Source organism: Rhinolophus ferrumequinum, chromosome X, assembly GCF_004115265.2.
Source record: "Rhinolophus ferrumequinum isolate MPI-CBG mRhiFer1 chromosome X, mRhiFer1_v1.p, whole genome shotgun sequence".
In the NCBI taxonomy this organism is placed as follows: Eukaryota; Metazoa; Chordata; class Mammalia; order Chiroptera; family Rhinolophidae; genus Rhinolophus; species Rhinolophus ferrumequinum.
This window is the reverse complement of record NC_046284.1, coordinates 23,409,480-23,421,641: the sequence shown is the minus strand read 5'-3', so window position 1 is coordinate 23,421,641 and position 12,162 is coordinate 23,409,480. Positions and strand designations below refer to the sequence as shown.

The 12,162-nt window shown below is 36.8% G+C and overlaps 1 pseudogene; it reads right to left on the bottom strand.

Moving 5' to 3' along the window:
* Window positions 1-232: 232 nt before the first annotated feature.
* Window positions 233-2,549, bottom strand: LOC117033968 (cold shock domain-containing protein E1-like; annotated as a pseudogene).
* Between the last annotated feature and the right edge of the window lie 9,613 nt (window positions 2,550-12,162).

The following is a 12,162-nucleotide window of genomic DNA, read 5'->3' as shown; positions in this document are numbered from 1 at the left end:
GGCTCCTAAAGTTGATACTGTAAGGTGCCACCTTAAGTTTTCAAGGTTGCAACTGTGCATAATTTTAAAATGGTTTTCTTAAATTTATTTATTTTTTTTAAACATATCATGAGGAAGGTGTTAAAACTGGTGTAATAGCTTAATAGAATAAGTATTGTAGAATTTGGGAGGGATAAAGAGGGAGATATTTAGAACCCTTCACCGGAATCCTCCCAACTTGATTATAGTGGATTTATGATGTGTTTTGTGGCTGTGATTTGTCAATGACACCAGCCTGATGGATCTTTGTTTCTGCACCAAATCCCATTGACTTACCTGATCCCTTTGGCTGACAAAGAACCATTAGGCGAGGAGCACTGGAGTCATCCACGGTGATGTTGGTCAAGCGATTGACCAACCTATCAGGTTGTGGAGCTGCAACAGCCTTGGGGCCCTCACAGACTCGCCAAACATCATAAGCACTGCACTTGCCAGTGCACTAAGAATTAATGACAATTCCACCTTATCTCCAGTCTGTAGGTCAATGCCATCCTGAACTTCTTTTGCATGGAAAATGAGCTTCTTGCTCTCTCCTACTTCATAGTTAATGAAGCCAAACTGATCTTTCATACACTCCACTGTGGCCCTCCGCAGGAGTGTGATGTTGTAGGCCAGTTTGCGCATTTTGGCCCAGGACACACAATGGGAACTTAACACTCTCCTCTTTCTGCAGGCGATCCCCTTTTTTGGCCATTCCAACTATGGAAAATGGATACAAGTAGACCTTACCTTTTATATCCCCCTCCTCCACGATCTCAATTATTCCTTAATATTAAATCTCTGTTGGATGAACACTTTTCAAGGGGCGAATGACTTCACCACAGTAGATGGTAGGATCAGCTTCCTAAGTAATGCCATTCACCGAATGAGTTTTGTTGACTTTTTCTACACTGACTTTGTTGTCCATGCCATTGGACAAGTTGTACTCGACCATGTCCCCCAGTTCCAGGTTATTGGCATCACCAGAGAACTCACTGTAATGGAAAAAGATTTCCTTATCATGATTGGCTGTTTCAATGAATCCTTCAATGAAAATTATCCTTCAGAGTCGCCACATAACCCAAAAGGTTCTTGGAGTTAGAATTACGACCTAAAAGCTGCACACAAGTTTAATCTGCTGTCCAGGTCTGTTTGTCACTAATACTAAATTCAACCGTATCTCCTATTTGAGGAGAAGTAGATCTTTCCACATCCTTGAAAAGCAATAGTCAGTTTCACCCCATAGTTATCATATGCAATAACACCATCCTCAGTCTCCTTTTCTTTGCTTTACTTGGGCTAGTGATTTTAGGACTGGAAAAAGTGGATTCTTTTTCTACAGTGCTCAGAAAATGATGATCTGAATGGGAATGGCACAAAGCCGTGCCCTTGGGAAGCTTTTTAATCCTAATAGCATGATTTCTTTGGGCAGAGAGCGTATCAGGAACCACAGTAAACTCTGCTTCATCTGCAATATGGAGATGGCTCCCATCCAGAACTTTACTGTAGTGGAAGGACATATGAACATCATGGTCCACACACTGTATGAAACCAAACCATCTCTCATGGCAGCAATTACACCCATTTCTCTGGCTTCATTAGTGAGCTGAAATGTATTTGATAGAACTTCTGTGTTGGTTGCTCATTCTAATTTGTCACGTTGATCTGTTGAAATATGAAACCTGACATGGTCACCTTCCAACAGGGTCACCTTGGATTTTGTATCTTTGTCTCCAAAGGGAAGTTCTTTAGGAATCACAAAGTCAACTTTGTGATGCATCCTGGCAATGGGTCATTCTGGGCATTTTGGAGATAACTTTGGTTTACAGTTCCTTCAAAATGTTCAATGCTGACATCTTCAAAACTGATTGTTCCTTGAGGCAATAATCTGACAGCTGTTGCAACTTCTTTACCATTTCTGTCCTTGATTGTGAATTCCACATCATATCCAGGCTGTAAGGCTTCTAAGTCACCTTAACTTCACTATAGTGAAATAATATCTCTTTTACATCACTGCTTTCAGTAAAGCCAAGTGCCTCCTTCATGGCACAAACTATTCCTGACAGCAGGCTTGTTTCTTTTTCAACAGCATAATACTTTAAGCACGTACAGCACCAGTATATTTATTGTTATCAATTACAAAGTTTATTTTATCTCTGGTTTCCAGCTGAACGTTCCCTTCCACATCTTCAGGGGTTTAAGTCAGATAAAATACTTCTTGTCCATTCATTTGTTCTTTAGGGAGGATTTCTGGTTTTATCTTCACCAGTTTAACAGTAATGGTTTTCCCAGTCCACCAGTCAGATGATAGATACTTCGAATTCAACATCATATCCTACTTTTAAGTCCTGCAGATTGCCATTACACTGTGAACAGTGGAAGAAAAGTCTAGCTTGATGTTCTGGACACTGAATAAATCTGTAAGAGGTTAGGAGTTTTTCAATAATCCCACTTTCACACAGTGCTGCTGAAGTACCATTGGGGTACCCATTGTGTCCATTGTTGTGGAGAAGGTCTGGATCAAAGTTCATCTCACAGTGATAATCAAATATTGCACTTTCGGTAGTGTTTGCTGATTCTTTTTTTTTTTCAGCACACATTTCAAAGGATGAAAGTTGTTAGTATTGAAAAAAAAGAATATGAGAAAATTATCTATCAAGCTAAAAAAGAATACAACTGCTGCTGCATCAGGCAATCTCATACAACTGCTGCTGCACCAGTCAATCTCACAGCACAGCACTGAAGAAAACAAACATTTCTAGCAGCAGTGGGAAGTGCTCTTTCAAAGCTGTTGAGAAGGCACAAACTTCTTGTTTCAGATCAAGTGTTGTGTCTTCAACTTAAGTGCATTCTTCTCTGGTCTTCTTCGAGGTTTGTTCCGTGCCTGATCTGAACTTGAAACCACAATTTTCAAATGGTAAAGTCTGTTCTGTTACACTTCATACCCAACAGCTTAGTACCTCCCTCTCCAATGCTGCCATAAGTAGCATGGCCCGGTACATACTGCAATATACAGATTTAGTGCATCACCATCACAATCCAAATGGAATTTTTACAAAATAGAACAAAAAAATCAGTATTGTATGGAACCACAAAAGACTCAGAATAGCCAAAGCAATCCTAAGAAAAAAGAACAATACTGGAGGTATCACACTCCCTGACTTCAGCTTGTACTACAGGGCAACAATAATCAAAACAGCATGGTATTAGCAGGAAACCAGACACACAGACCAATGGAATAGAAGTGAGAATACAGAAATAAACCCACATGTATATAGGCAAATAATTTACAACAAAGGGGCCAAAAACATATAATGCAGAAAAGAAAGCTTCTTCAATAAATGGTGCTGAAAAAATTAGAAAGCTGCATGCAAAAGAATGAAACTAGATGGTTATTTGTCACCATACACAAACATTAATTCAAAATGGGTCAAAAACCTAAACATAAGACCTGAAACAATAAATTGCATAGAAGAAAGCGTAGGTACTAAACCTATGGGCCTTGGTTTTAGAGAGGATTTTATGAATTTGACCTCAAAGGAAAGGGAAATAAAAGAAAAAATAAATAAGTGGGACTACAGCAAACTGAAAAGCTTCTGCACAGAAAAAGGAACCATTTACAAAACAAAGAGGCAACCAATTGAATGGGAGAAAACATTTGCAAACAACACCTCCAATATGGGGTTAATATCCAGAATATATAAAGCACTCATACAACTCAACAACAAAAAACCATATAATCCAATTATAAAACGGGCAGAGAATCTGAACAGAAACTTCTCCCAAAAAGACATACAAATGGCCAATAGATATATGCAAATATGCTTAACTTCACTAGCTATTACGGAAATGCAAATCAAAACCACAATGAGATACCATTTAACACATGCTAGAATGGCTATTATTAACAAAACAAGTAATAACAAATGTTGGAGAAGTTGTGGAGAAAAAGGAGCCCTCATACACTGTTAGTGGGAATGAAGATTGGTGTAGCTGCTATGGAAGGCAGTGTGGAGGTTCCTCAAAAAAATTTAAGAATAGAATTACCATATGACCCAGCAATGCAATCCCTCTTCTGGGTATCTACCCCCAAAATCTGAAAACATTTATCCATAAAGATATATATGTACCCCTATGTTAATTGCAGCATTATTCATGGTGGCCTAGACATTGAAACAACCAAAGTGTTCTTCGATAGATGATTGGATAAAGAAGATGTGAAACATATATACAAAGGAATATTACTCGGCCATAATAAAAGATGAAATACTGCCATTTGCAACAACATGGATAGATCTTGAGATTATTATGCTAAGTGAATTAAGTCAAACAGAAGAACCATATGATTTCACTCATATGTGGGATATAAAACTGCAAGCAACAAACTAATAAAACAAACAAACAAAACCTCATAGACACAGACAACAGTATGGTAGTTACCAGATGGATAAGGGAGTGGGGGAAAGGTAGAAAAGGGTAAAAGGGGTCAAATATATGGTGAAGAAAGGAGATTTGGCTTTGGGTGGTGAACATACAATGCAATATACAGATAATGTATTATAGAATTGTACACTTGAAATCTATATAATTTTATTAAACAATGTCACCCCAATAAATTTAATAAAATTTAAAAAATTATGTTCATATCTGTTGTATCACCCTCATCAAACCATCCCTGAGTTGTGCTGCACCAATACTTATCCATTATCTACTATGTGCCAGGTACTATTCTAGATGTTGAACAAGACTGATAAGGTCCCCACTGTCATGCAACTTCCATTGCTCATTTAAATAGAGAAGAAACTTAAGGAACAGAGAGTGAAATAATTTTGAGAGTTTATAAATTTCTGGAAGCAGACGCTAGGTACTCTGAGTTCAATATTGGCCTCTAATTTACCATGAATGGTACACCAAGCACTGTGACTTAAGAACATTCTTTTTTTTTTTTTAATTTATTTATTTTTTAAATTTATTGGGGTGACAATTGTTAGTAAAATTACATAGATTTCAGGTGTGCAATTCTGTATCACATCATCTATAAATTACATTATGTGTTCACCATCCAGAGTCAGTTCTCCTTCCATCACCACATATTTGATCCCCCTTACCCTTATCTCCCACCCCCCAACCCCCTTACCCTCTGGTAACCACTAAATTACGTTCCCCAGATTAATTTTCAAACCCCGTGGCCATCTTGTGGTTACTGATTGTTTTCTAATCCCCTCACCTTCCCCTTTACCCCCACCCCCCCCCGCCCATCTAGCAACCCTCAGTTTTTCCTCTTTGTCTCCAAAACTGTTTCTGATTAGTTCATTCACTTATTCTTTTCTTTAGATTCCGCATATAAGTGAGATCATATGGTACTTATCTTTCTCTGTCTGACTTATTTCACTTAAACACACTCAATCACTAATGCATAGAAATGAGTCACCAAAAGGAATACCTCAGAATTACATTGGGTCTTAGTGCTCTCCAGATTCCTCTTGGAGAGTGTACTACTGTCCCCATTTTACAGATGGGGAAACAAAGGAGTATAATGATTTGGTGATTTAATTTGCTCAGTTTTATGTTACTAGTAGGTTACCAAATCATGGTTCAAACCCAGGCAGTCTGAGTCCAGAGCTCATTCTCTTAACCATATCAAAATACTGTGTTTCTCTCATGGCATGTATCACATTCTTCAATTATAGTCCTTAATTTTTCTCCATAATTAGACTGTAAATTCCTCGAGGGTAGAGATTATGTTTGTTTTTCTGGCCCTATTTTCTCATTGGAAGTTAGAGTGTTACAACATTCCCTAGGATTCCTATTTGAAAAGTCAAAGATTAAATGATAATTTAACATTATCCCTTATGTTGTACAATGCTAGCAAGGAGTTTTGTCAGATGAGCACCCTCTAGGTTCTCTGAGCTTTGACCACCTCTCTTAGTTTTGAATCTATTAGATCTATGAAGGTGAATATTTTCTCACAATTCTCGCTTTCAAATTAGAATGTTAATACCTGGGATTCTTGATCTATAGAGCATTTAGTTTCCATAAATAATGGTCTAGCCCTGCTCATTTGATAGTAGCAAGATCTTATCCTGGATTTCGAGTAAAAATTTGGGATACCCAAATGATTTCTGCCTATATCTTTGGGGAGTAGGTTAATCTTTGGAATGTTTTTGCCCAACAATTGGTGTGATGAAACTGAACTGGGAGTGGGGAGTGGAGAACATTGCACTTCGGGCTGTAGGAAGAAACATTCCCAACGTTTTCATCCTTGAAAATAAAAGTTAATTTTGACTTTTAATTAATGCTCATCTATAAGAATTCTACATAAGTAAGACATAACATAAGAAAAATGTAAAAGTTTTTCACTTTAAATTTATATATATGTTAGATTCATTTTTATGTGTTTCCTTTTTAAAAAGTAGATTACACATTTTTTAAGGATTCACACCTTTTCTCATGGAAGTTTTCTTGGTAAAGCAAAAGAAATAAACATTTTCCACTGATCTAATGGAAATAGTAACTTGTTACAGAGCTGTTTGCAAGATCACTGCCAACAGCTACTTTTGCCCCACTTTTCCTTCATTTTCCTTGTCTCCTTCTTTCTTTTGTTTTCCCTCCACAAGCCAGCACATAACAGAAACATTGCCAATGCCTGGTCCAAGAAGATCACAAAGATACTATTTGGCACCTAAAGCAATATCTTTAAATGCATTCATCAAGCTCCTGAATAAACAATGAAAACAATGTTTTCTTTCTTTCCATTTTAAGCTTTCCTTACATCTATATTACTTCGGAATTTCTTGTGGCCATTTATTTTGGCTCTACAAATATATGACACACCTGCCACACGCTACTTGAATTGGCAGGCTGACAAGGTTTAAAAGCTTTCAAGTTTTCGAATTTGCTTCAAATTCTATTTCCCTCACGTGTTTTCATTAGTGGTCCACCAATACACATTCTTTAAGGCATATTAGAGGTGCTTAACACTGCAGATGGAAACCATGATTTCATAGGCATCCTATGGAAAACTGAGTTTTCTGTAAAAAAAAAAAAGCTGTAAAAATAATGATATCTTTTGTCTATGTGCAGAGCTTTTTCATTAAGTTTTTTCTAAAGCTTCACTGCATTTTCTCACAAAGCTCCCAGACTAATAAATTTAATATACCTTTTACAAAAAGCAGATAAGTTATTCCATTTCATAAAGAACTTAAAAGACCCACCTTAGCTCATACATATGGTCATAGAAAGGAAAACAAACAGGTGCTACAGTGTCTCTTTCAAACAGTTTTAGTAATGTATCTGACTGGTTTTTGTAAAAGAAGTTCATCCTTTTTTTTAAAGGTTTGTCTCTTTTTAAATAGTATACGAAATTATGAGAACTTGCTAATAAATGTCATTTAAATATTTTAAACTAATCCAATATAATATAAAAACAACTTAAAACCAGGATTCTAAACAGTTGTTATTAAACAACACAGGTAAATTGCTTGTTTATGTGCATGGGACAGAAGTCCCAGTGCCATTAAAAGATCTTCATTCACCCAAAACTGGATTTAAACTTGAAGACAATGGGAACTTAACATATTTGGCAATTCATGTCCTATAATGTTCAAGTAATTGAAATGAGTGAAATACAAAATGAATCACAAGGCTGACTGAATATAATATATGCAGGGTGATTTTGCTGAATATTCATTCCACAAATATTTATTGAGCATCTGAAATGACCCAGGTACTGATCTAGGTGCTAGGGATATAAGGTGAACAAGATAAAATCCTTGTCCTGAGAATCACACAACCAATTGGTTGGCCATGGATGGGGATGAGGGGAGAGTGAAAATAAACAAAGAAACATATTAATCATTCATTTTATTCATTTAGCAAATATTTATTATCATTCCCTAAAATTCAAGCAAATGAAGCTTTTAAAACATTCATGTGGGAAAACATCAATCAATCAACAAACAATTATACACCAGCTATATGCTCAGAGTTGTGTCACATGCTTCTGGGGAATCAGAGGAGCTCTAAGACACTAGCTCTGCACTCAAGAAGCCTCTACCGAATTGGGGAGGCAAGAACAACATGATATGAAATAATAGGAAACAATGTAGAGAACTGAGAGCAAAATTCAGTAACATTAACAACAAATGCAATGAGATTTCTGAGAAGCAAATATCACTCAGGCCTGGAGTAGTCAAGAGTACTAAAAGAGGAGAAAGTGGAGTTGGGCCTTAAAGAATGAGAAGGACCTAGGTGAGGGTGGAGGGGCAGAGATCATTTCTGTAAAGAGGAACAGCACGAATGAGGGTGAGAAGAGAAGATTAGGCACCTGATATTTGTAGGATGGTGAGCAGACGTGGGCTGGCTGCAATGGCAGGTTCGTACTATGGAAGAGAAATAACGTGTGGGTAGTTTCTGAAGGACCTTGAAAGTGACTCAAGGAGTGTATATTTGTTATAGAAACCTGAGCCTCTCTCAAAGATTTTAAGCAGAGTAGAAACTTAGTGGCCATAAATGCGGTATGGTAACAATAATCTGCCCTTGGAAAATCATTTTATTTAAGTGGCCTACAACACACAATCAAAGCAAAGTTTATGCATCCAACATACTCTGGAAGAACAAAAGATGAAAGGAAGTGGATTAAAGTCAGAGTGTTTCTTTCCAGTTCACAGGCTCTGTTAGGCCAGGACAGGCAGTGAATCATGTCGGGCCAGCATGAAAAGTGGGTAGAGAAACATGCTGAAAAGTGCAGCTTCCTGTTTGCATTTTGCTAACTACTCATTCATCAATGACCTCAGTCATTAAGGAGAGGTAACTATATTCCTATTTTCTGAATTGACTCAAATACTTTTCAATCTTAATCTTTATGATGGAAATTCCTTTTAAAAACAGAGTTTCAACAAAGATTTTTCAACAAGGATTCAACAAGGATTTTTCAACAAGAAATTTCAACAAGGATTTTTTTTTCCAGTTAGATTTTGTTACAGAACAAGCTCATGCCAGGAGTTAAATGTAGATAATAACATTTGAGCTACAATGGCATCCTGTAAAGGCCAATTTTCTCACTGATAAGATTTGGTTGAACAGTCATTCACTGTTCACCAACACACACACACACACACACACACACACACACACCTCAAAACAATAATCAAAAGTTATCACTAAACAGTCCTCCGATAAGGGGCTAATATCCAAAATATACAAGGAACTCATACAACTCTATAACAAAAAAACAAACAACCCAATTGAAAAATGGGCAGAGGACCTGAAGAGACATTTCTCCAAAGAGGATACACAAACGGCAAATAGACGTATGAAAAAATGCTCAACATCACTAATAATCAGAGAAATGCAAATAAAAACCACAATGAGATATCACCTCACCCCAGTCAGAACGGCTATCATCAACAAGACAAAGAGTAGCAAGTGTTGGAGAGGCTGTGGAGAAAAAGGAACCCTCTTATACTGTTGGTGGGAATGCAGATTGATGCAGCAGCTATGGAAGGCAGTGTGGAGGTTCCTAAAAAATTACTAATAGAATTACCATATGACCCAGCAATCCCTCTCCTGGGTATGTACCCAAAAAATCTGAAAACATTTATACCCAAAGACAGGTGTGTTCCAATGTTCATTGCACCTTATTTACAGTGGCCAAGACATGGAAACAACCAAAATATCCTCCAATAGATGTATAATGCCAAAAAATGTATACACATTTTAAGAAAGGAAAACTGTACTAAAATTGTAATAATATATACTGATAACAAAAGATGAATACAAGTCACGTTTTTTTTCTCTTTTTTTTAATTAATTTCAGGTGCACAAGACAAAGTAATACTTACACGTTTATCATTTATACCCCTCACACTGTGTGAACCCCCCTCCCCCCATCCAATATCCCTCCAAGTCACATTTGATTTCTGCAATTACAAGAGGTGCTCAAAGTGGTTACCATCAGCGTCCAGACACTTTTGATTATGGCAAACTACTGCTTGAGCAATGTTGACCAAAGTGTCCACTTGTATACATTTTTTTGGCACCCCCAATATGTATCACAATTGCTAGAATTAATTGGAAAGCTGACGGCTTTAGTAAAGAGTTCGGATTTAATTGTTGGGACCACAGACAGTACAGAATCTTAAGTTCTACATGTCCCAATCTTCACACAGGCCTCAGAGTTTTCTTCCTTAAGCATCTCTAAAATGAGTATTTCTTTTTTCTCTTGATATTGCAGAGGATTTATGCTGGATTGGAAACTATGGGCCTTTCTTTATAGAAAAATTTAGAGGAAATATAAAATATGCTGGCTTTTTAACATTTCTTAATTGAATTTTGGACAAGTAATCAATGCCCTTGCTAATGCTAAAGAAGGGTGTGTAACTATAATATAGTCATTATAAAGTCATCTTCCTAGCCCAGACAGAATAGTTCTCTTCTGTCTTACAAGATCAATCTCAACAAGTCTCAAAGGAAAGATTACAAAACCCTTAAAACAGCGGGGACCTAGAAAGAAAATTGGTTTAATTATACCATAAGAATGGAAAGCAACACCTTAACCTTGAAAAGTAATACTCATCTTCAAGGAGAACAACTCTGTGAAATCTATCAATTTCAACTCTAGTTTGACTCAATAAATAGGGAAATAACTTAGGTGCCTACTTTTGTAAGGTGTGTAATTTAAATCCAGATTTCAGATTTTTAAAAGGAGAGTGAGGAAAATCAAGTCCACATCAAATATACAAATAGTCCAAATAGCCTTAAATGAGCTCACAACAGAGTTATTAAAACCAGTGAGGAACAAAGTAACCTACTGATTACTTCGACCTTGAACAGAGGCCCAGAATGTTCCATCTACTTAGTTAAAATGTTTGAAATTGTTAGTGTATGTATGAGGAGCTTACGATCCAGTTTCATCATATCTGATATATCAGCAATCTGTGATCAGAGTGCGTAGGCAGACTCCCAAAAATTTAACCCAATTGTCCTGATTCATTTCTTTCATTGATAGCTCATATCCAGGTTGGCGCTTAATTCCTGGCTATGGTGGCATTTCACACTACTGAAAATCAGAAGGGCACTCACTCTCTGTAGCATTGAATCCCTGGGGAAAAGCAGTCCCTTGCCTCTGAAATTATAAAGATTTATTGACTCCTGTGGGTCTGTGTCTTACATTAATTTCAATGCAATTGCCTTGATACCCTCTTTCAGTTTCAGAAAACACCACTTTCTTTGCACACATGGTTTTGTCCCAACTGCCTCTCTACTGTAGGTTGCCAAACTTTGGAATCTGCTTTTCTACCACACTCTACATGATCCTCTGTAATTTCTAAAAACCTTTAAAATCAGACCCAGCTTACTGCTTTATAACCATCTGGCCTTCCTGACCACTGTCTATTGCTAGACAAAACACATAATCTAGCATATTTCTCCTTTTAACCAAATGTTAACAAAGGTTTTGACCTCTCTTTTTCTGTTTCTTTTTATGAGAGACCATTTCTTCTACTATCCTCTGGTCAGGATAAACATACATACAAAATATTCCATAAATGTAAGGCTTGAAATCATAAAACTCAGAAAAAAACATAGGTAGTAAATGATTTGACATCATTCTAAGTAATATCTTTTTGGATATGTTCCCTCGAGCAAGGGAAACAAAAGCAAAAATAAACAAACAGACTTCATCAAACTAAAAAGTTACTGCACAGCAAAGGAAACTGTCAACAAAACAAAAAGACAACCTACTGAATGGGAAAATATATTTGCAAATGGTATATCTGATAAGGGGTTGATATAAAAAAATACATAAGGAACTCATACAAAGCAATAACAAAAACATAAAATAAACAATCCAATTAAAAAATGGGCAGAGGACACGAAAAGACATTTCTCCAAAGAGGACACATAGATGGTCAACAGACATATGAAAAGATGATCAACATCACTAATCATCAGGGAAATGCAAATCAAAACCACAATGAGATACCACCTCATACCAATCACAATGGCTATTATCAATAAGTCAACAAATAACACGTTGGTGGGAATGTGCAGAAAAGGGATCCCTTATGAACTGTTGGTGAGATTGCAAATTGGTGCAGCCATTATGCAGATCGGTACGGAAATTCCTCAAAAAACTAAAAGTAG